Source organism: Vicugna pacos, chromosome 12 (assembly GCF_048564905.1).
Source record: "Vicugna pacos chromosome 12, VicPac4, whole genome shotgun sequence".
Taxonomy (NCBI): domain Eukaryota; kingdom Metazoa; phylum Chordata; class Mammalia; order Artiodactyla; family Camelidae; genus Vicugna; species Vicugna pacos.
Window position 1 is genome coordinate 9,418,775 of NC_132998.1, and position 24,798 is coordinate 9,443,572.

Genomic DNA, 24,798 nt, shown 5'->3' on the forward strand with positions numbered 1-24,798 from the left:
ATTCTGACCCAAGTCACTTCCCCTCTCTGGACCTCAGTTTCCTCATCTATAAAACTGGATGCTCAGATTCCAGGAACTCCAAGGTCCTTTTCAGGCCTGTGAAGCCCTAGATAAATAAGCACATAATTAATGTACTGGGATGGGCCAGGTCCTAAGTGCTGTGCATTTTCCATGGGTCGTCCCTTTTAAGACTCCATAACTTTATGAGGTGTCATTACTCCTGTGAGATCACCAAGGCACAGTGAGGTTAAACAACTTGGCTGAGATCCTTCAGTGGCAAAGTCAGACTGGAACCCTGACAGTCTGTCTCCAGGGCCAGGGTACTCAGTCACTGCTCCCATGTGGGCAGGCTCCAGATCAGCCAGCTGAGGAGTGGGAGCCCAGCCCCCCATTCAGCTAGGGTGGTTTGGGCCTCACACTGCCTGGAGGCTGCTGGGGTCTGCTGTACAAGAGCGTAACACTTGGAGAAGGGAGCTTTGGGCCAGAATGGGGCTTCTTATAGGAGGCTTTGAAAGGCCGAGAGGAACTTTCAGATTTGTTACAAGGTACTCCAGGAAGCTGTAAGGGTTTTGTTTTTTTTAATGCTATTGTGTTAGTTTCAGGTGTATAGCAAAGTGATTCTGTTATACATATATATATCAATATCTATATTCTTTTTTAAAAAATTCTTTTCCATTATAGTTTATTACAAGATGTTGAATATAGTTCCCTGTGCTATACAGTAAACCCTTGTTGTTGCTATAAGGGTTCCTGATCAGGGCAGCAACTGTGTAATATTACAGAAAATCCCCTCCCTGGCTCTCACCCAGAGGCCTGCCCACCTAGGAGAGCCTGCAATAGGCAGCCGGACTGGCCCAGCCTGCAAAGTCAGTCAGTGAGCCCCCACCCTCTACAGCGTCCCTTCCACCCTGGTTATTCCAGCCTCTTCTCAGAAGCTTCACCGCTAGAACTGGATGTTGGATCTGGCTTCTTCCTCGGAAGACAATTTATGGCGACATGTCGGAGACTCTGTTTTAATGAAGTTGCAAAAGTAGGTTAATGGGCTGTGGGTGTTTTTCATTCCCCTCCCCCTGCCCCATCTCCACCCCTGGGCGGATGAATGATGCCTTTCCCAGCATGATGCAGAGTCGGGCTGAGAATCTCAGGACCGGACTCAGGCGCTCACACAACTCTTCCTTGGTCTCCGGCGCAGCTCCTCCCTCCCTGCTGCTTGGAAGGTGCTCTGCAGTCTAACCCCAATCCCTCCTGTTGTAGCCAGGGCCCAGAAGATGCTCCAAAGTCTGCCCAGAGGAAAAGAGTGTATTTGAGTGGCAGGGACTAGGGCAAGGGCTGGGGCAGAGGTGAGACCCTGGGGAAAAAGGAAGCTAGACTTATGGGCAATGGACATCTTTAGGATTGGAGAGGCATGGAGATATAGACACTTGGCTAGCATGGACCTGGAGAACTCTGCAAATTTGGGGAGAAGAACCAAGTTTCTAGGAACCTCTCCAAGTTGCTATCCCTGCTTCCCTAACTCATCTCTGTGTGTCCTGTTAGCATGCCTGATACATGGCTGCCCTGGCAAATGTTTGCTGAGTGAATGATGGATACAGGAGTGAATGACTCTTTTCACCCCAGCCCAAGTCTCTGGATTCCCCCTCATCCTCACTCAATTCTGAAACGGCCTTCAGCCTCTTCCTGCTTGGGACCCCCTCCCTTCCCACCTCTCTGCCAAATCCTTGCCCTGAACTCCCATCTTTCAAGAAGTTTTCCATCATTAAGCTGCAAGAGAATTCTCCATTTATTTGCCTGAGTCCAAGGTGAGGGTCTTGGACCCTTCCGGGTCATCCCTGGAAGACTGGAGTCTTCAGGGAGAAGGGTCTCTATCTTTTTCCTCCAGATTCTCCCCTGTTTCAGCAATCCCCAGGCAGGGCTCTAAGCCTGAGGTGGGAGCTGTTGGGAACACACACCCTGGAGGGCCATCCTGTAGCCTAGGCCCCTCTCCCTGGGCCTTCCTTCCTCTCTACCGAAAGCTGGGACCATGCCTAGTCTCTGGCCAGCAATCACTCCCAGGGGAGTAAGGATCCTTCCCCACTCCTAGCCCCTTGCTGTCAACAAATGAGGCTATTGGCCAAAGTTTGGTACCTGAATACCAAGGTGGGGTGAACAGGTGATCCCTGCCCTGCAGCCTTAGATTATCCCCTTTTTCTGGAAACCTGGGCCATCTCTGCTCCCCACCCCCAGCATTTTGTCTTTGTTTTATTTTTTACAGCCTTAGCTCTCTTCCCTGTCCGAGCTCAGGGAGCACAGGCTTCTAGACTAACCCTATTAAAATTCCAGAGAAACCCTACCATAAAGCCCAGAAAACCCACCATAACATCCAACTGCACAGGAATATCCTGAACCTTACACCAGCATCCAGGATCTAGAATAACATCCCCACAGCCTACAGTAATGCCCAGGCCGTGCTGGAGTGCTCCACCTGGGCTCCCTGCAGGAGCACCTGACCCCCCGGCTGGCTGCTTGCCCCCCTGCACTTGTTTTCGTTCCTGACCCAGACAGGACATGCTTTTTGAAGACTCCAAAGCCCTCCCCCGACCTTAATCCCACTCAGTTTCGTTGTGGCAGAGGGAAGGGCGGGTGCACAGGGCACGGATGTGGGTTCGGGGGAGCACGGAGGATGTCAGTCAGGGCCCAGGAGAGGGACCTAGTCATCTGCCAACTTGTCAGGATGTCCGAGGAGCTCAGGCGGGGCACCTAGAGGTTAGATCTTGGGAGGCCCTGCTTGAGTCGGCCAGGTTCGTTCACAGATGGGTAAGCAAAGTGAGGATGTGAGAGATGTGGCCTTCTCTTTTCCTGGGTCCCAGCTAAAGGGCTCTCCTCACTTGAGATGTGGGGGAAAAGAGGGGTGGGGTCTGGGAGGACAGCAGACCAGATGGCCCCAGAGGGCCAGGGAAACCCAGAAGCCATGATAGTTTACACCTGAAGTGGGAATCCTGGGGCTTCTGTGGAAATGTCCACTGACAGAAAAGGAGACAGGACTGCTGGGTTCCCAGGACACACATCTATACACACATCCACTGTACAGATCTGTTCTGGGTCTGGGTTGGGGGTGGGTATGGGAGAGAAAGGTGATGGGGTGTTGGCAATGGCAGTTCGGAGGGAGGACACACAGGCCCATTCTGTTAGTCTGATGAGAGAGGAGACTTACAGCTAGAACCTGATTTAGGAATAGCTGGAAGGGAACAGATATTCAGAGCACGGAGAAACAGGGGAAAAGAACTGAGGGTTTCAAATCAGGAGGGCTTCGTGGAGGAGGAGAGTGGACAGCAGGGATGGAAAAGAAGGAAGGGGCAAAGTTGGGGAGGGCTCTGGGCGGGGCTCTGTGACTCTCACAGTGGGCGAGGCAGGTTTCCTGGCCAGGCTGAGAGTCCCACCTGCAGAGTCACCAGAGGTTAGAATCTGGGGGTACAATTCTGAGGAGAATGAGTGTGAAGGTAGAGGTAGGAGGTGTGAGGCCTCCAGTCTCTGCCCTTAACCCCGGACCTTGAGCAATGCACACATACTTCTAGTGTCTTCTTTTCCTAATCTTAGAGCTTTTTTAAAAAAAAGCTTCTCTGGTGAGTGAGAGCATCGCTTGGGAGGTGGCTATTTGCGCCCCAATTGAATAGGTTTCACCAGTGTCAGGCCCTCCTGCTATGAGAAAGCAAGTTCGGAGGGGGCTGGGACAGCATTCCAGGCCCACCACTGCCCCTAGCCAGCCCCTTCTACAGCCTCAGTTTCCCCACCTGTAAAACGAGGGGAGTTGCGCTGGCCGGTCACTCAGGGCCCCTTCCTCCTTCTGATATTTGTTTAATAATTTTCAAGAATTTATAAGAATCAAATGAGATCATGGAGAACAAGAAGCTTTGCCAAAATATAAAGCATGGTCTCCATGTGAGGGGTGGAGGGGCTTCCTGGGGCTGGGGAAAGTTGCTTAGAGGCGTGTCATGGGCCAAGGTCCATCTGGGTTGGGACCTCTGGAAGGGAAAGGCAGGGGCCCCTGCTGGGTTTATGCCCCTCCCTTCCCACAGCCTTGCCGACACTGCACCACTGCCTTCCCCCTTCCCAGCCCAGCTCCAGGCTCTGGGGACCCAGCCCTGCTCAGGATGGGGGTGGGGCTCCCAGGGGCAGGGGCAGAAGGGTGGGAGCCTCCTCTCCAAGTGGCTCCAAGCTGGAGCACAGCAATTACGCAGGAGGATTTATGTCCCTTTGCCTTTAATCGGAAACTCCGTGTCAAGAAGAAAAATCTGCACTGTCCTCCGGCCCGGCTTCCTGCTTTATCATTATTATTGGAGGAAGGTTGATTTGGAAACTTAAAGAAAAGTGGGGTGGGGGGTGGGAGCCACCAGGGAAAGGGAGGTGTGGGGCAGATGGTGGCCTTCCTACTGTTTGTCCCAGTTCATCACAAGAAAAGGACAAAGAGCAGGACAGGGGCTGGGGGTCCTGGAGGCAGTTGAGAAGAGACTAGAGGTTTACTAGGGGAACATAGGGGCTGGGGTCACAGAAGGAAGGGGCGTCTGGGAGCAAGAGAGACACTGGGAGGGAGGGAAAGGGTGGGTGACCACAGAGGGCAATCAGGGGTTGAAGGGACTTGGGAGAGAGGATGAAGAGAACTAGGGCTCATGGTGGAGGGAAGGGGCCACCAGGGGCTGGAGGGACCCTGTGGGGGGAAGGGGAGGGTGGAATAACCAGAGTGGGGAGCAGCACCTCTCAGTGGGGTGCTGTGGGAGGAGAGTGTGGGGTAACCGGGGGGGACCCAAAGCAGAGGGAAGCAGAGGGCTCGGGGAGGTTAGGGTGGGGATGGGGGTAACCAGAAGGGATGCCCAGGGGCTGGGGCTGATGGGGATTGGGCTGGGGACTCTGGGACTGTGGCCATCTGGGTCTATACCTGCTGAGCTGTCCCCATGAAGGCTGTTCCTCCCCTGGCCCACCCAAGACCCATGTCTCTTGGTCTCCTGAGTGAAGGGCACTGGCCTCCCACAAAGCCCCAGGTTTCCCCTTCCACTTTGGGAGCAGTTTCTCTGGGAAATGGGGCATAGTGACTGGGAATATGCTGTGGGAACCTTGACTCTTGGGCACTGGGGAGACTGGAATAGAAGTGTTGGAGGGCGAGAGGCCTGCTCCCTGGAAAACAGGAGGGACCCAGGAGAGATCTCCTAATGCCTCCCACATCCTTGTTTGGAAGTCCCCCTAGAGTCTTACCTGTTGCCAGGATTTCATTCTCTTGTGTGGAAAGGCACCAGCTCTGGAATTGGTCCCTGGAAACAACTCCTTGTGTGCACCTCTGTGAGTCTCAGGTTTCGCATCCGCGACACAGTGACCGTGGTATCTACATGGCAGGGTATTGTCAGAATTAGAGGTGATTAGGTTAAGGAGCCAGCCTGTGGTGCACCAGCACCCCCGGGGGTCGTTCCCAATATATGCAGCCTTCTTCCTTTACAGAGCATAGGTTAATTCTCTATGTGTTTCCTCACTGAGCCTGGGTGGGTGTCATTAGTGATGGGAACCATGGCACAGAGCTGCTGAGTGACTTGCCCAAGGCCACACAGCACATCGTCGGAGCAGCCAGGTAGAACAGCCCCATAATACCACCTGAGGGGCTTGAAGATATCCCCCTGGGTCTCCTCCCTCCATCCTTCTCCTGAGAGCCCCACACCCAGCCCCTCGTCCCTGGGATCTGGGGTTGAGTTTGGGGTACCTGGTGCAGCGCTTCAGCTTCCAATCCTCTTGCAGCTTGGACCATGCCCAACCTCACGCACCTCCTCCCCAGCTCAACTGAGAGGTTTTATAGCCGTTTACGAGCAATTTCTGTCCATATATCACCGGAGATATATAGCCAGGCAAATATTAGGGACCCAAGCGGAGGTTTTAAGAGGTGAGTTTTACTGCTGCTGAAAGAAAGCGTGATAGGCAGCCTGCGGAGACCCACCTCCCTCTCGCTCGCTCTGTGTCGGCCGGGCGGTGGCAGCATGGACTGGGGTTCAGCCAGGAAAACTGTCTGCGAGCCTGAATGTCAGGCTGGCACCCGTGGGTGCCTGATGGAGGGCAGTGGTCAAAGTTAGGGCTCTGTTCTTCAGAGAGCTGTTCTAGTGGGAGGAGGTGGGGGGCACAGAGGGGCACCCACTCCAAACCTGCGCACTGAGTTCCAACAGATTCCATCCACAGATACATGGATTGGAAGGAGACACCGGGAAAGTACTGATCCACACAGGCCGCTGGAAAAGGCTATGCATTGACTTTCTTTGGAAGCCCTTAAAAACTGGGTCCGAACAGGGAAACCTTTGGCCAGAGGCAGAGGGCTGGACACACGGCCTCTTACCCACTGGGGCCCTGCCCCGGTGATGCTGGAGGAGGGCCTGCAGGAGGTCATGCTTGACCTCCTCTGCCGCTGGGTCCCAGGTTTGGCCCACGTGGTCCCTGGCCTGTGTTTGGGTGAGCGCAGCGGGGTGAGGAGAGCCTTCTTGGCTTGCGGCATATGGTGAGAAGATGTCCCGGGGAATCCTCGCTCCTGATTTAAGCAGCTCCGACAGCTTTATGGCGCCTCCTCGAGTGAGCCCCCAACGTTGGCCGTTTAACTTTTTAGCGTCGTTTAACGCTTAGACTCTGGCGGACAGGCAGGCCCCTCGGCCCCAGAGGCAGCAGCACTAAATCAGAACACTCTGAGGCCCCGATAAATAATTTTTACAGGGCACGCAGCCCATAGATCACCCGTGGGGGTGGGGGGAAGAGCGGCTGTGATATTTCAACCAATTGTCATATATGACTACCCCGTGCTCTGATCCAGGTCATCCACATGGCAGCCGGCTTCATAACTACAGTCAGTTCCAGGGCCCTCCATGCAGGGTATGGGAGGGGCACGGGGAGGGGCATGGGGAGATGGTGCCCTCCATAACCCCACAGCCAGCGGGTGACCGGGAACGCGCGGTCTGCTCAAACTGCCCTTGTCTGCAGAGTGTCGGCTCCTCCAGCCAAGCTGCCTCTAGCACTGGGATGGCCAGGTGGACAGGGAGGAAGAGAAAGAACTTTCTGTAGCCAAAATGTCCCTTTTCAGACCACCTTCCTGGTTCCCAGTTCAACCCTAAGCCTGGGGGAAAGGCCAGGCAGCATGGCTGCAGCCAGAGGGAAGGCAGAGCTAAGGGCTGGAGGGAACAGGAACTTTGTGTCAGCTGCATGCCATTTACACCTCTAGTGAAGAGAGGTGGGGGGAGTGGAAGGAGAGAAGGGAACAGGGCGGAAGGAGAGGATAGGGAAGGAGAGGGACAGAAAAGTGAAGATGGAAAGACACATGAAGACTCAGAGAGAAGAGGCAAGAGGACACAGACAGGAACTCACCCAGAGAGGATGCTCCAATAGACGGAGTCTTTTCCTAAAGCCCAGTTCCAAGCCAGAGAGGCATTGGTATAGATGGCCCTGGGGAGGTGCCCTCAAAGGGCACCTCCAACTGGCTCTGGGCCTGTCTCCCAGCACGAGCTCCTCGCTGCTCCCTCCTCATTCCCCTCCCGCCAGTGCCCTTGCCCCGTCCCCTCATCTGTAAGATCCTGGGATTTGCGGGGACACTTAATCCATATGGAGCTGATTCATTCCCATCTAAATCATCTCCATGAGCTTCCCTAAGAGCCCTCTGATGTGCCAGCCGCCATTCCTCTCCCCTGGTGATGGCGGGTGATGGCGGGTGATGGCGGGTGATGGCGGGCTGGGGGCTGCCAGTAAACAAACCTGAGCCGCCATCCATCCATCCGGGTGTCGTCAGTCGGTCCAGCCAAGACCATTCATCTCTGAACCCTGCTCTTCAACCCCCCTTCACTCCTCCAGTCCCTTGATCTGTCTGTCTGTCCCTCTGAGTGTCCCCTCCCCTTCAAGCCCCTCTACTAGAACCTCCACCTTTCTGCCTTGTCCTGGGTAAGATCTTGAAAGGTCATCTCGGCCATGCCCCTGCCTGCAGACTGGAGCTGAACCTCACCCCTGGCGTGGCGAGTCTGGGCTCTTTTGGTTCACTGCCTTCCAAGAGGAAAGGTCTTCTGATGACTTTACCCATGACCACCCATGCTCTGGAAAGTTCTTTCTTCCATCTAGCTTGTATGTCTGAGTTCCACACATGATCACATGTCTGGACGGGGGTGAGGGTAAGATTATGGTGTTCTGTACAAACATACGGTTCCAGTGTTTGTAATAAGTACCTCTCCGGGTTAGTGTGGTTATGGAGTGCAAGATCAATAAAATGGCCTTTCCCCACCCTGCTGTCTCCCCCAGCCAGAGTCAGGCCCATGCCATGCACATAGTGGGGGCTCTGTGTCAGTTGCTTGCTGGCCATCATCTTATCCATCAGCTCCAATGAGTTCAGTGGCCTCACACACACCCCGGGCAGGTTTTCAGTGGAGTGACCCACTGGGTCTGACACAGGGCCCAGATAGTGGCATCTCTAACCTGGTAGGCTTTGCAGGAAACACTAAGAAAGTGTCTCTCACTTCTGTCCTCCCACCCAAACCCCTCAGCCCCATCCTGGGGGTCAGCTTGCCCAGACGGCTCTGTCACGGCAATGGTAGGGCTGAGGAGGTAGAGGGTGAGCCACAGGCGCTGGAGGTCTTCCATGGCCCTGAAGCAGAACCCTCACGTTTGGGGGGAGGTTCTTAGGTTTACATGCACTAATAAGGAGAGAGTGGGGGCCTTGCTGCGCCCCGGGTCTTCTGCATGGCCCTGCCCCTCTTGGGTTCCTCATGCCAGCCTGGGAGTGGTGATCCTGGGAATGGGCTAGGGGTCTGCTGGCCCCTCATGAGAGGAGACATGAGCATCTCCTCTGGTCCCACTGCAGCTTCACCCACAGCGCCAGTGGGGGTTGGGGAACAGGTCTGTCTTTGGGGTAGAGTTGGGGTCAAACTCTAGTAGCCCTGCAGGGGGATGATCTGAGCATGGGCAGAAGGGTTTAGGGTGGGGGAGTGGAGTCACAGGGAGGGATGAGGGCAGCACTTGTGACAGGTGTGTCCTGACTTGGCTTCCACAGTTACAGCAAGTGGGAGAGGCAGAGGAGAGGCGGGTGGGGAAGCCGAGTCTTTAGATGGCTTGAGCGGGCAGTTGCTTCACCCTGCCAGCGCCTGCCTGAGACCCAGGACACCTTGCTGAGCATTTGACCTTCCCCAGACCAGACCAGAGCAAACCACGTAGAGAACCCCGCTTCATGAGCTCCCCTCTCCCCACGCGATTTCCTAGTACCTTTCCCCCTTGTCGTTGGTCCCCTCCAGGGAGCCACTGTGAGTGCACAGAACAGGTGGGACTCTCCCAGCTGTTATCCAGCTGTATGGATCCCTGCCTACACCCCTCCCACCTCCCTGCAGGAGAGAAGGCTCTAATTCTAGTTGGAAAGATGAGAAGGGTGGTAGGGGAGAGGGGCCAGAGGGGGCCAAGGGGAAGCTAACCACTTGCCCCAGTTGTGTGAACATATGTGTTGGAGGGGAGGGCCTGCAGGTGGCAAGGCCCAGCTTAAGAATGATGGAGTGTTTCTTCATTCTCTGAGCTACAGACATATGGGGTATATAAGACCAAGCGAAACGAGAAATTATTGCTTAAGAGAGAGAGGACGTGGGGGAATAAGAAAAAATTCAAACAGAGGAGACCCAGTGCCACCTGCCCCCTCATCATCATGACTTGACCCATCTGTGCTTGACTAGATCAAAGTCCAAGGGGAGGACAAGGCCTGAGAACTGACCCTCAGGGCCTCCAGGGGAAAAGCTGATCCCCAAAACATGCATTCCCCCATGTTACACAGAGCAAGGGGAGCAGCCGCCCCAGTTCTCCAGGTGGGACATTATGTGGAGTTTTCCCATTTTCCCCCTTCCTTCCTGTGCCCGCCTCTCTCTCCATCCCTCCCCTCTCCGTAATCCAACAGGGAATCAGTTCTCTCTTCTCCCACTGGCCTGTCTCTCATGGTTCTCCCCAGAACTGGGTCCTCCTGGTCCACTCAGTGGCTCTCACCCTCTCTTGCCTCCTCTGAATCTCCCCTTCCTGCAAGAAGCCCCCCAGGATTTGTCTCTCCCCACGTAGTCCCCTCCCCCTAAGACAAATCCACTTACCCAACCTTGTGGCCGATGCAAGTCCTTTAGGGTCCTCTTGTAGGCTGGTACCTTGGTCCAGCAGGGCTGGAGTTTCTTTGGTCTTTCTGTCCTTTCTCATTCAACATCCACATGCCCGATTAGGCTGTGACCTCCACAAAGCAAGCAAAGACCCAAGTGAATATGTGGTCACCAGCACAGCTCCAGGAGCAACCTAAATTTTGATGGAGTTGACAGCTCTTCTTTTGATTCCATAAGGCAGAGGTATCTAGAAAGATGCTGAGGGTCTTAGAGGACCACTGAGTGTGACTGATGCACCTTCCCTGGGGAAGCCACCTCCTGCTACAGCAAGCATTGACTGAAGCTGGACAGCAGGAAGAACTTCTGAAGACTCTTAAGGTTGAAGGAAAGATTTCCAAGGTTTTAGTGAAGCCTTTGAGGAGGGATGGCCTTAACCTTTCCAAGTTTGGTGGGAGCAGGCGGACCTGTGAGTCTGGAAAGTTTAATTACACCCATGTAGGGTTGATCCAACCCTGGCTACTTCCTCTTTGGGAGCCCTGACTCATCACTCTCAGTGCAATTCCATTCACAATCTCTTAGATAATTGTTTGTTCCTTGGCCAGAAATCTGGTTCTTGAATTCCCTCTCCTATTCTTCCCCGTGATCTGGGAACCATCTTTGGGAGCCAACTCCAGCTCCATCTTCTGGAGCCAGAAGAGCAGAGAGGTAGAGCCATTTCTGGACAGTGACACAACAAGCCTACAAGTTTGGGAGCTGGGAATGCCCCCTGAGGGCAATGCCCTCTTCTCGTCTTTGGATATGAAGGGCAAGAATGTGATCCTTGGAGGAAAGGGCAGGGGTGTTGAAAGCAGGGGTGATACCGGCAAGATGAGCACCCCCACCCAGTTATCCCAGTCCAAACGTGCATATGACGGAAATGTCTTCACAGCCAAGGGCTCCTCCTCCCCAAGGAGAAAATCCCACAAGTGGGGAACATCTGGATCAAACCGCAACCATGAAAGCACAACATCAAACGAAGGTTTTGGAGCGACCCTCCCCACAGGCCCTGCTCCAAGAGAAATTGCAGATCTTCCTGCTTGAAGCTTTTAAGTGTCACAGAACCACTGAAGTTTGGGATAGCTCCTTACTCACTGGAGACAGATGTCCCCAAGTGAGCACGATTGGGTTTCCCCCAGCGGGAGAGGGTGTGTGTGACCTGATCCTGGCCATGTCGGGGGGTAGCCTGGGATTTAAAGCTGTGATGAGGGGCTCCAGCAGTTCAGGCTGGGGGCTGGGAAGAGAGGGGACAGGTGGGCTTTTTAAAACGTGCCTACATCAAAGGTCTGAGTAGGCTCCCTTCCCAGCTTTGGCGCCTCAGGGCAGGAAAGCAGTGATTTCACCACATAACTGCACGTAGCCCTAGGATGGAGCGCAGTCTGAGAACTTCTGGGGAATGTGGTGAGGGGAGGGAGCTTGCTCCCCAGAGGGTAGGACCAGGCCAGGGGGTTTCTCACTTCTAAAATAGCCCGCCCAGGCCAAGGAGAATGGGGCCATATGCTGCCTCCCTCCTACTCTGCTCCCGTGGAGGGATCTGGAGGAGGGGTGCGTTCTTCCCAGGTGGAGAGGAGGGCTCGGCTGCAGCAGTGGGAGGTGGGAGCTGGATCCAGACAGAGGATGAGGGGGAAGCAGAGACATCTTCCCCAAGGGCACAAAGGAGGGGGCTGCAGAGCATGTCATTCTAGCAGACGGTAGGCTCTTCCCTCCCTGCTCCCCAGGCTCTGTTCAGTCCTGGGATTCAGAGGACACCTGGCCGTGATGCTGGCAGGGTGGGATGGACTGTGGGGTAGATGGGATAGGGAGGCACCCAGAGCCAGCTGGAAGCCCAGTTCACATCTGAATACTCTGTCCCGAGGGCAGGTGAGAGTGTGCTGGATGGCTGACACCCCGTTGTGACCTTGGTTGAAGAAGCCAGTGGTTTCTTCTCAGGGTGGAAGGTGACCTTCGGTTGGGAGGGGTGTGGGGTGAAGAAGGGATACCACTTGCTTACAGTTTACATTAGCCCCCCTTTCAGTATGCCTTCACTACCCCGTTCCTCTCCCCTCTCCCCTGAGAGGTTTACACGTGTGCACAGTGCTCCCATGATGCCTGGGGGCTGTACCTCCGGTGTTGGTCCTCCCCTCGCTGCCTTATAAAGATCTGTTTACAGTTTCTTTCCCATATAGGCCATCAGCCTTGAAGGCATGGACTCCCTCACTCTTCCCGGGTTCCTAGTGCCCAATCCAGTGCCTGGCAGAGAGTAGATGCTCAGTGATGCACCCCTGCCCCAGCTCCCAGCTGGAGCTCATCTTCCCATGGCCAATGTTCTAGGAAACAAAGGACAACACACATGATGACTGCTCAGCAGCCCAGAGGCCTCTGAGAGGCTGCAAGGGCAGCTCCTACCTGACCTGCTCTGGGAGTCTTTTGGGGAGACCCTAGTAGATGGCACCTTCTTCCACCTCTGAAATGTATTGTCCATAAGGTTCACCTCCATGGTCAGGTTTATTATTGTTATTTATTAATCTGGCACGAGTGGGTCTTTTTCTGGCCCTATGAGACCCGATGCTTTTGGAGACCAGACTCTTTCACTCCTAGTCTTAATATGGCCCGCGGTGCCCTGCATGGAGGAGTCCCGTCAGGGAAGGCTGGCTATTGACCGGCTGACCCTCTCCTCGGAGCACTGGTGTCTCAGCCTTTGATGTGGTGGCTCTCCTGGGGCTCTGATGGCTGAGCCTTGGGAGCTGTGAGTCGGGGATGTCCTGGCATAATAGGGTGAATAGGATACACAAAGGAGTGAGGTGAGGGCTCAGGGTCTGAATGATCCTGCAGGCCGAGGGAATGCTTGAGAGGGATGTTGTGGAAATAACGGAGGCCAGTGTGTTTTTTCAGAAAGACTCTTTGGGAGAGGAAAGTATGAAAGAAATTGAAAGGAGAGAAGGGGCGGGCTAGGCAGAGGATGGAGAAGGGTATCCAGGTGGGATAGGCTTGGCAGCAGGTGAGGAGGCTCAAGCAGCTTTGCCTGCTCTGGCAGGGCCAGGAGGGAGGGGCCTGGGCAATTGTAAACGTTCACTCTACCCTCTGAAGACCGTGACTACCTCTCCACTACCCACTCCCATCCCTCCGCGGGCTCTAGCCCAAGTGGGATCCGTATCTCGCTACTATTTCTAGCCCAGCCTGAATTGTGCTCAAGCAACACCACTGCCTAACACTGAGCTTGGGTGGGATCTACTTTGCTCCAGACCCTGGAGGTCCTCCCTGGGGCTGGAGCTGCCTTTGAAGTTGATGGAGAGAAAATTGGTGAGCTGTGTCCTGAGCCTAGATCTCCCAGCTGTCACTGACGGGAGGGGGTCTCCACTTTGAGCCTCTTTTCAGAGACTGAGGTGTTGACACTTTAGTTGTCAAGATGTAGGTTTTTCATCTGTGAATGCTGCACAAGGCGGACAAGTTGCCAGCATCTCCAGGCTGCAGGGTGGCAGCACCTCTCAGCTCCAGGGACCACCACTCACTGCACTCCTGGAGCACAACTCTAGGTGGTGCCATTCACATAGAATTTGGTGTGCATGCCCGCCCCCTCCACCTTAGGTTGTGTGATGGTGGCCACCAACACACCCTTTTTGGATCAGGGTTCTGTTAACCAGCCCAAGCTGATCAACATGAGAACCAGGAATATTCAAGTGAGGCTTTGCTGGGGGACACATAAGTGGACAAAATGATCCCCAAAGTCTTCTTGAGATGTGGGTACCAGGAAACTGGAGTGTCTCACAGAACAGCAGGTCCACGGAGCAGCCTGCAGTCTTAGACTAGGTAGCAGGGAAAGTGAAAGACAAATTCCATCCATTGGGGAAGGAAAACTGTCTTAAATTCCCAGGCTGAAAAACAGTAACCCCTATGGAAAGACCCCGTGGCACTGAGTAGGTCTGCAGTTACTAGGAGGTGAATCAGAGTCAGCTCCGATATTCCTGTCTCTAGGTTTGGGCTTCTTGGAAGCAGAACGGTTTAGCCACCCTGGTGATACTTGTGCATAGGAATTTGCTGAAATCTGAAATGGGATCTTGACCCAGATGGGGGTCAGGAATTTGTTTCCTTCCCTTTTTCTCCTTCTTAGGGAAAGCTTAGTTCACTGTTTAGGATGAAAAATAACAACCAGGTGAAGGAAGGAATGATCATCAGGAATGATAAATAATACACTCCAGATGTGTGGCTGGACAGAAACGCAGCAGGAAGCACGGCCGCCTCCAAGGAGTCACCTTGGGGGGACTCCCTTCTTCCAGCAAGGCCGCCACGACACAAGTCTTATAACTCCTCTTGGGGAATTGTCTTCAGTGACACAATTTTTGAATGTCCTTATCGGTGACAAATCTTTATCCTTTGCTTTTCTGGAATCAGTCAAAAACTAATTCCTAGCTAATGACAGTTGTCTTGAGTATTTCGTGAAATGGCTATAAAATCCGTTTTAAAGGAGTCTTTGTAGAAATGTTTTAATCAATAGAGGTACATATGGGATAAGCAAATGGCCTCCTAAGGTGATTGCTCTGAAGGATGATCGTTGTTTGTTTAAAGAAGCTAATCGCAGGTACACCTCCCATATTCTATTCTGTATAATAAAATAATGTATTACCATGTTGAAGGCTATGTGCTGCTTCCTCCTCCTCCTTCTGTTATGACCTAATGCCCTGATGATGTACAGTGCATTTGCTTTTGCCGAGGGAGGGAGGGATGGAAGAGAGGCATGGGGCAGATTCAGGTGAAAAATTGGTATGATTATCCAGGGTGGGATCCCCACCTACCCTCGAGAGTTGCCTGACTCTGCCCTTCTTTCTGGACTAGCTCTGTGTTCATTCTTCCAGAGGGTTTGGTCAACTGGGCAGAGTGTGCACAGCCCTTTTTGAGTGAGGGGAGGAGGATTCATTTCTTTGCCTGGTTCCCTGTCATTTACCTGCAAAAATCAGCACAAGCTTGAGGGCAGCTGTCAGTTGGTGGATTATGTGCAAATGTATTTTTCACAAAAACGGGGAGGTCAGAACGCACCTACGCAGCAACCTGCTTGTAACAATTATCAGTTAACCTAAATGAAGAACTCTCCAGTTGAAGAAGTTTCCAGGATGTCTTCTTTCCTGAGGAAAGACCTGGAAGAAATGGGTGGGTCCCAGATCAGGGAGACTGAGGATCCATCTTGGCAGTGGCTTCTCCATCCCTTTTGGAGAGTCTCTGGGCTCCAGCTGGGTGTGTGGGGTGATAGTGGGTGTGACTGTTAGAGCCTGGGGTGCGAGGAGGGATGGCGTGACCTCCAAGAGGCCTAGCTTGGTAGAAGTCTCAGTGCTCTCGCTCCTTTGCTGATAGACCAAGCTGCAAATCAGGAATTTATTAGGAGCTGAGACTCATTTTCCCACCCTTTATAGCCCTGACGACTCAGAGCCAGACTCTGGCAAGGGGCTTCCTCGTGGTTTTAATTAGACAATTAATTTTTTATTGGGTCGTTTGATTTCCGGAGCCGATTCCACTCTCCCGCTTGCCCCCCACCTGCCTCCCAGCTGTGAACAGCCAAGGGGGGACTGGGGGATTCGGGGAAGGTGCAGAGGAAAATCACAGTGTCTGCCCTGGAGCTGATCTGGGAGTCATGAGCAGGGAGGGGGCGGGAATCCCTCTGTCCCCCTCAGCTGGACCAGCCCCAGAGACACTGTCCAGAGCTCAGTCCTGGGCTTTTGGGGCTGCACAAAGGCATTCCTAGCTACTCCTCCCAAGCTTCTCCCAAGCTGTTGGGCTAATTAGTAACATGGGGTGGGAGTGGGGGCAGGGAACTGTGCCCAAAATACCTTAGCGGCATTTCTGTTGTTAATCCTGGCCGTGCTAGGAGGCTGTTTACCCTCTATCCAGGGATTAGAAACCTGTTTGAGTTAGAAGGGCAGAGAGAGGCCAGGCCTTGGCTCTGTCCCCCACCTGCTTTTAGGAGCTGGGGCGGGGGCGCTGAGCCAGCAGAAAAAAAACAAGTGTGAGAATTCTGTCTCCAATCTATCTCCCTTATTGATCTCCCTGCCGTCCGGCTGCTGGCTTGCTTTTGAATCTTGTTCCTCTCCGCTCCTGCCTCACCCCTCCACACTGCCCTTGTCAAATATCAACCTGGCTCCGAAAGCTGGGGAGGAAGGAAAGAGGCGGGGGTGAGGTGTTTTAGCAGCGGAGATGTGCCGGGTGTATAAGGGCCCCCTATATGTCATATATGTTCTCTTGGAGGAGGGGGAGTCCCTCCCAAGATTCCTGACCATCTCCATCCTTTGCCCCAAAAAGCAAAGAAGGCTAGACTCAAGGAAGAACTTACACATGCTCAGTAGCAGAAACAAGCAGCTCCTTCCCTAGAGTTCTATGAACTGGCAAGGCCCATTTCTATTGAGAGCAACATTGTTCAGAGGCCTTGAAGTGAAATTGTGGGGAGTGAGCGGACTGTTTCCTCAGGTGCCCTGTGGGTGGGGACATTGTCACTTGTTGTTCCAGCACAAGGACTCCTGAAAGTGTACGGTCACGCACACTGACGTAGCCACTTGGAGCCAAGCTAACAAGAGACTGCAGACACAGAAGTGGGCTCTGAGGAGCCTCTTGGGGACAGGGCTCTGGGGTCCTCATGGGTGGAACCAAGCCTCCCCAGAACAAGCCAGGATGCCATCCAAAGAGGGGGACTCTGGTGACCCTTCCCGCCATCCACATTCTCCTCCTGGGTGGGCGCAACACCAGCACTGGGGGATGTTGGCCCTGCCCAGTGCCACCCCCACTGGTGCCAAGAGAGGATAAACGCTTCCTGGGGTCCAGGACTGGGAGACATAGGAGCACATATTTATACTCGGTTGTGAGGGATACAAAGATAAAAGGATTCAGAGATTAAAGGGCTCCCAGAAGTTCCGTGTGCAGACCTCTAGATCTGGGACTTGTTCTGTAGACGATTTTCTTCTCCGTCTGGGAAAACTCACATTGAGTGATCCCTCAGTTAGGGCTTGTGGTGGTTCCACGCTGGGAGCAAGGGGACAGCCTTGCTGGGACACAGGTCTGCCTTCTACTTCAGCCCATCTCCGACAGCCTGTCTGCAGCCTCCCAAGCCATGCAGAATGCCACAGAAGAAAGGGACAGAAAAGTTGTGTGTATGGGGTGGGGGTTGAAAGGCAGAACAAACCCAGATCATCCATTGAAGTTTGTGTTTCCATGTGGCTCCAAGGCGGAGAGGATTCAGACCTTCCAGGACTGGGACTGCTGGGTTAGAGGGGCGCAGTATGTGTGCATGGGGATCGCGGGCTGGGCATCTCTAGGGCAGTGAGAACAAAGGGGCTGGGGTGCAGGCAATCCTCCATCAGAGAGGTCGTGTGTGTGTGTGTGTGTGTGTGTGTGTGTGTGTGTGTGTGTGAGTATGCGGGTCAGCGTCCATCTGTAGGGAGAGGGGAGAGAAAGAGAAATGGTGAAGAGAATAGGAGAAAGAGAAGAAATATAAGTGAAGGCACTGAAACACTGAAAGAGAGAGCAAGCCTGCGTACCCACACAAAGAGAGGCAGAGGAACACCACAGGAGCCTGGAGGACAGGCAGCGGGTGGTGGGGAGGGTCGAGCCTCGGGAGGGTCAGCAGCCCAGACAATTGGCAGGGCTTCTGTCCAGGAAGGTGGGCAGGGAGGCAAGGAGGGGAATGGGCTGCAGAGGAAGCCCCCGCTGGCCGGGCAGGGCAGAGGAAAGGGGCAGTGATGGAACCTGCGTCTCCCACCTCCTAAGCAAAAGCCTTCTCCCCCTGCCCTCTCCCTGAGCCCAGGGCTGAGATTGACGGGACTGCAGCTTCTCTGGGTCCTGGGTGGATTTGAATAATTAAGTCATCTGGATTCTTATGATTTACCATTTTCAATGATAAATAGACAGCGCCCAAGCCAGCCAGTTGGCAAAACTCTGGCTGCTAGTTATAATTTGTCAAGCTGCCAGTAGATTCATGTTTTATGCTAATGGAGAGAGACTCATTGACTGAGGGGAGGCGGTGACCGGGTCAGCTCTTTCCTCAGGCACCCCAGAGGTCGCGAGGTCGGGGGAGAGAGGCCGAGGCTGGTATGGATTTTCTGTAAGGGTCAGTGTAATTTTATAATAATTCAGCAGGTACACACGCTCTCTCATACACAGAGGATCATGTATGCAGAGGTATGTTCAGGTCTGTGCACCTCCTCGCCCCCCCCCATGCACCTGCTCCAGTCAGGCGTCTGGGCCCAGTGCACACAAGCCTGGTACAGGGACACTCATCTACCCCCCTCAGCTCACTTGCACACACACACCCTTGCAGTCACCTTCAGGCATGTGATTATGCCAAGGCAATCCTGCTCAGAAACCCACAGAAACTTATCAGCCCCCCACGCTGACAATGTACACCTCAAAGATGGGAAGGTATCTTTGGGGGACCCCTCTGCCCACTATCCCCAAACCTGTGTTTCAGGACTCTCATGTCTGCTGATCCCAGTGCAAGATTCTTGCTCCATTTCTAATGTTTCTGCAGTCGGGGAGACAAATGAGCCCTGGAGCCATCCTGCTTTCCTACCGACTGGGTCTAGGGAGCTAGAGCTGGGAAGAGGGGGGCTCTGAGACCGGGCACATGGAAGGCGGCAATCAAAATCCAAACTTTATTTTCCATTGATTTGTTTATTTACATATATTTGTCCACACACACTGAAGCAAAAATCTCATTACTGATCATCATGACAAACTGAGGTAGGGACAGTGCTTTGCACATAGCAGGTACTAAATAAACATTAGTGGAATGAACAGTGGAAGCTACTGACTTCTTTATTTTTAAATTGATTTTATTTGGGGGGGCTGGAGAGGTAATTAGAATTATTTATTTATTTATTTATTTATTTTAATGGAGGTACTGAGGATTGAACCCACGACCTCCTGCCTGCTAGGCACACACTCTACCACTGAGCTATACCCTCCAGCTGGCTACTGATTTCTCGATAGAGCAAACTGCTCATTTCCCTTCTCTTCCTCCACTTCAACAAACCTTTACACTATCACTGGTTTGAAAGGCCAGAGAAAAGGCATGCGTCCGGCTGAAACCCTCCTATTCCTTGATTTGAGAAATCTCAGCCTTTGGTGTGATAAAAATGCTAATTTTATACCAACTGAAGCCATCCAGTCTCAATTTCAACCCACACATGCCCTTCAAATGGATCAATGAGCAAGGGAGGATTGAGGAAGGAGCATCTGTCCTTCCTCCTGCCCAGAAGAGAATCTGAATTCTCTTTGAGTAGCTTCTGAGCAGGGCGGGAAGCTGCAGTCCATTATCATCTGCAGCTTTGAGGTTTGGTGTGGGCATGGGGAAGGACTAGGGGCATGAAGAGAAACATTTCACTTCCCTGTCCCCAACACCCCTAAGTGAGACAGAGAAAACCACAATAGCCAGCTGAACAGAGCAGAGGCTGAGGCAGCAAGGAGAAGCCAAAGGCAGAAGCTGCTTCCAGCGTCAGGCTCCAAAATGCAGCCCCAGGGGTCGGCTCTGTCTGTGTGGAGTTTCAAGATTCTAGGTCCTGTGAATTGGGTTGCCTCCTTCCCAGCAGGGGCCAGGCTGGGGTCAGGAAGCTGCTCTGGGCAGACAGTCTGCATCCCCTCCAAGGCCTGGAGTGAGTGGCCTCCCTTCTATGCTGAGCAGATGGGGGGTGGAGGTGGGCCCAGCTAATCAGGGGCACTCCTTAGAGAGATGGTCAAGAGCCAGAATCCACCAGCCTCTCCATCCAAGGGAAAAAGAACCCCTAAATGCATTGGGAATAGGGAAATAGGCTTTGCTTATTTAACAGTTTGAGGCTCTGACCTGGCATCATTGACCTCATCCCACCTGCACCGAGGTGAGCTCTCACTGTAGGCCCTCAGTCACTCCAGGAGAGCAACGACCTTGGGGACACCAGTAATGCCATCCCTATGAGCAGAGGCAGACTGACTGTGGCCTGCAGTAGGGCGAGATGGGGAAGGGTTTCTGGGGTAAGCCACAGGGATGTGACGGCATTAACTGTGATTGATATAGAAAATGAGTTGATTCACCCCGTACTCTATCAGCAAAGCCTACTCCCCATTTTGCCTCTCACCTTCCAATCCCCATATTTGTATCCAGGTAATGAACTCCTGAGACGAGGCACATTTTCACTTGTCTGAAGATCTCAGAGCAAAGCCTTTGGGTACGAAGGCAGTAACGGAGCCGCAGCCTGGACTAGATGAAAAGGGAAAGAGAGCGAGAGACAGACAAGGAAAGAACAAGGACAAGGAAGGAAGGGAGCAAGAGGTGGAGGGTGGGGGTGGAGAAAGAAAGATAAAGGAAGGAAAGAAGCAGCTTGAGAAACGGGAGAAAAGCTAAAATCCATGCTGGAAGTACCAGGCTGGGGCCTCCCTGAGATGTACTGCAAAGATTACTGGGGACGTGGTTTTCCAGCCGCTGGTTTCAGGGTCCTCCAGCCCACCCTCAAGGCTTATGCTGCCCTTGGAAGACGTGCTGACCTCAGTGACCTGCCCCATCCCACTTTGGGGAAACAAAGGAGTCATCTAACTGGCTTTAACTGAGCGGTTGCCGCTGGAGCACACGGACAGGGTGTGGGAGCACAGGCCCAGGAGGCTGCAGACATACAGCCACCTCCACTTAATCTCCACGGGCTGACTCTAAAGCCATTTTGCCAACTAAACTGTGTGTGTGTGTGTGTGTGTGTGTGTGTGTGTGTGTGAAATACACTGCAGACCTAACGTCTGCTTGCCCTAGGAAGGCATGTCCTCAGTCTCTTCCCAGAGTAAGATGTTTCCTCCGGCTCCTCTAGCATCTGCAAATATCACACCAAACCCTTTACAGATTAATTCAACCGCTTCTGGCCTGGAGAAATCCCCTGTTCTGGAAGGTAGTTTTCTGAGCCAGGGATGGTGATAAAGATGGCAAAGGAGGAAGATTTTTCTTCTCACCAAAGAAGAAAATGAAGATGCCCTTCCCAGAATGGACCAGGCCTTATATTCACCCCTCTCTCACCAGCACATATTCAGGTGGGCTAACCAAAGTGACACAAGAACCTTCCAGTGCAAAGGGCTCATTTGACAGAGAGACCCAACCGAGGGCCAAGGTCGCAGAGCCAGAGCATGGCAGTACAAAGCGGCCCGGTCCACAGACAGCCTCGGCCAGCAGAGTGAGAGGGGAGGCAGGTCAGGAGACTGAGCCAGGGTGGGGTGAGAGATCCGCCCCTCTCTAAACTGTTCCTTCTGCTCCTAACACTGCTTCTGGGACCAGATCTTGACCTGCGGAGCCTTAAGGCCCACTTCAGGCAGGTGTGACTGCAGGAGGGCCTCCTCCAGCTCTATCGGCTACTTCTTCGGCTGCTTGGGCAACTTCAGGGAGAAGCGAGTCTCAAGAGGCTGGCCTCTGCCTCCACCTCCCCTGTGGTGCTGGCTGCAGCTGCCTGGGGTGGGCACTGGGGCGGGGCGGGGGCAGTGGGGCAGTGGTGGGAGGCCAGGGTCCCCACAGCCCGGGTACCTGGGAGCCCCTGCTGAGGCCTTCACTCACCCTCCTCCTGATTCCTTCCCTCCCGCTGCTCCTGGGGAGTCTGGACCCCTTTTCTGTTAACCCGGTTCCCTCCTTGTTTTCTTTCTTTTTTTCCCTCTCTCTCTATTTATCTCTCATTTTTCCTTCCTTCGTTTGCTTTCTTCCTGTCCTCCCTCCACTTTTTTTCTCTCTAGTCTTCCCTTCCTTTTCTTTTCCTTCCTTCTTTATTGCTAGCTTTCCTCCTTTCCCACCCATCTCTCTCCCCTTCATTTACTTTTTCTTTTCCTATTTTCCTTCTTTCTTTTCTTCTCTCTCTTTTTCTTTTCTTTTCTTTTCTTTCTCTCTCTTTCCTTCCTTTCTGCTTTTTTCTCTCATACAACAAACTAATCTTGCTTCTTCATTCTGTCCTTTATCAATATTCCTCTATTTCATCTGTCTCCCCTGCCTCCCTCCTGGGTCCCTTCCTCTGCCCCCAGCACTGGGGCGTTCTCAAGTATTTTCTTCCCTCACCAATCTTTTCTCTTTGTTGCTCTTGATTTTTCAGTCCTTTGTGCTGTTTCCCCGACCTCCTTTCCATCTCCCTTTGTTTCTAAATTCTCTCTCTGCAACAGGCATATGGCGTAAAACTGCCCCCTCCCCAGATCAGGGCTTCTGTCCTTTGTCAGCCTAGCCACCTTCACGCCATTCTCTCTCAACTTCCCTCCACGTGGGGGTCAATTTCAAGGGCCCAGGAATGAGGCTGTTCCTCCCTAGTTGAGAAGTCAGGGCTGGGTCCACAGCTGCCCACTACAGGCTTAGGGGACGCTTGCCAAACTGTTGTCACTCCATCAATCGTAGTAAAAGGGAAAGAGGAAGAGAAGAAAAGAGTAAAAGAGAGACAGCTCCACAAAGTGCGTGTGTGTGTGTGGGGGGGTGCGTGTTGGGGAGTTGGGGGCAAAAAAGACTGGATTCATCAAAGAGGGAGAGGCGAAGTCCAGAGCCAGGTGCCTGCTTTTAGTGTACCCAGAGCTGGGGGTGGGGGTGGCCCACAAAAGAAGCCCCAGCGGGCTCCCGTGTTAATTTGGGGATTGGGGCAGGACGACCTCTTCCATCCAACTCCTCTGCGCTGGAGAGATGCACAGGGCCACAGGATGCGAGGAAAGAAAAGGGTGTAGATTTGAGTGTCAGTTGCCTTCACGCCTGCCTCTGGACATGTCCCTCCCAAGGCCCACGCTCCCAGAGACCGCTAGGCAGTGCCGCCTGGGGCCCTCCTGGACCTCTCAGATAGGTGGGCCCAGTTGCAGATCTCCCTCACGAGCAGGTGCCAGGCCAGCCCCTGGATTACTTGCAGGGAAAACAAAGGCCTGCATGATTTGGGCGCTTCTGAGATGCGGGCCAGAATCACCAGGCGATCACGGTGGGAATTTTCCCTCCTGGGATCCACTGCCCCTCCCGGTCCTTCCAAGAAGCGGTCCAAGTGCAACGGCTGCCTTCTGTCCTGCTCCCCAAGTCAGATCCGCAAACCTCAGGCGCCACAGAGACCCTCCACCCAGGCCGGGCCTCCCCTTTCGGGAACCCCGTGGGGCTCCAGAGTTCCCCTGGCTCTGCCAGTGCACCTGCCGCGGCCCCCACGCTCGCCCTCTTTCCCAGACCGCGCAGGCCAGCCCCGGTTCCCCGCGTGCCCGCTCCCCCCAACTCTCCACCTGGGGCCCCCAAGTTCAGTCAAGCCCTCTGAACCCACCCTCTGTCTTTGACTCCCTTTTGAAGAGCCTCCTCCGTTTCTTCCTCCCAGGACTTCTCTTTGAGGTTGGGGTGGGTAATCTCAGCCACGGGATGGGGTGGGGGCATGGTGGGGGTAGGAGGCTCTTTTCCCTGCCTTCCTGCGTGAGCTGGAGAAAGTAGGGAGGTGGTTGTGCTGGGAGGTGGGGAGGAGACCTCCCTTGATTCCAATTTAGGGAAATGGGTCTCTGAGTCAAATTGGAATTAAAAGGAAAAGAAGAGGAAGAAATTTGGGAGTTGTTCCTTCTCTTATGTCACTCCTAACTTAAAATCAGCAGAAGATCCCGGGGCAGCAGGGACTCTAGAAGGTCTCGGGCTGAGGCTCTGTGGCGATACCCCGCCCCTTTCCCCGCAGAGTTGAAAACTACTATTTTCCGCTAGTGCTTCTCCCGCTTCCCCGCGAAAGCCCTTCGGGGATCTCCAAGCGTTTCTGAGAGCTTGTTGGGTGAGCAGGTTTAGGACCTGGCCGGGGTTTTCAACATGTGTAATCAGTCCTGATTGGGAAACAAGAAAATGCATCCGTTCTTCAGGATAAGGAGCGGGGGGCCTCCCTCCCACTTTAAACCTCAAAACTCCTACTCTGCTCTCTTCCCCATCTCTCTTCAAAAACTTTTCTGAAGTTCCTGCAAGTTGCGTTTGATTTCCCTCAGACTCTATGGGTCTCTAGACCCCCAGTTTCTCTTGTTGTCTCCAGTTTCCGAAGCAACTCTTCTTCCTCTTCCAGCTGCCACCTTAGTCCCCAAACTTACAGGAGGAAAGCTGCTCTCATGCCACTCATCTGACAGCTCAACCCTAGCCCAAATTCCTCTGAGGTCGGGCAGATTAGTATCTGCCGGCAGGGGAGCCGGGATGGAGTAACAAGGAGAGAGACAGAGATAGGGAAAGACAGATCGTTTTCAGGCTAAAGCGCACCCCTCCCAGACCCAGCTCACCTGCTCCGGACGGGCTCCTCTTCATTTTCATCCACTCAAAAGTTTGTCCTTCTCTCAGACTATCTCAGGAGGGGCGCAAACTCCGTCGTCGGGGTGGGGAGGGCGCCCTCGAGAGCGCAGGCGCCTGATTCAGAGCTCGCTCTGGGAAGCAGGACTCGGGTGCTTGTGCCCTAAAGTGGGGGCAGAAGCAGTGATCCGGAGAAAGGAGCGATCGGGTTACCGGGTCAGGCTGCCCGGGGCAGACTGGGCGCTATAGAGAGAGTGGCCAGCGGGGCCGCGGGGCTCAGGGAACTGGAAGGAGAGAGCCCTGGGTCCCTGGCGACGTCTCTCGCTTCCTTCAGTTTGCGCCTTCCCCCGTGTGTCCCAACCCACAACATTCCCTCAGCCCCTTCTGGGGCGACACTCAGGGCCTAGACAAGGCAGAGAGGGAGGGTGAGGGGGCGAAGAGATCCCCCTCCTTAGCCCCTCCTCTGTCCCCTTGCCACCGCTCCCCCCT

At 53.8% G+C, this 24,798-nt stretch overlaps 1 long non-coding RNA gene across 2 annotated transcripts; it reads right to left on the minus strand.

Moving 5' to 3' along the window:
- Positions 1–665: 665 nt before the first annotated feature.
- LOC107033417 (uncharacterized) lies at positions 666–24,798 on the minus strand. Of its 2 annotated transcripts, XR_001458890.3 has the most exons (4): positions 24,303–24,798; positions 10,086–10,216; positions 5,224–5,350; positions 666–1,008 (listed from the first exon to the last, which is right to left on the minus strand). It is a non-coding gene; the product is annotated as an uncharacterized lncRNA (long non-coding RNA). The 2 variants fall into 2 exon arrangements; XR_012078803.1 differs by lacking the exons at positions 666–1,008; positions 5,224–5,350; positions 10,086–10,216 and adding an exon at positions 22,585–22,717.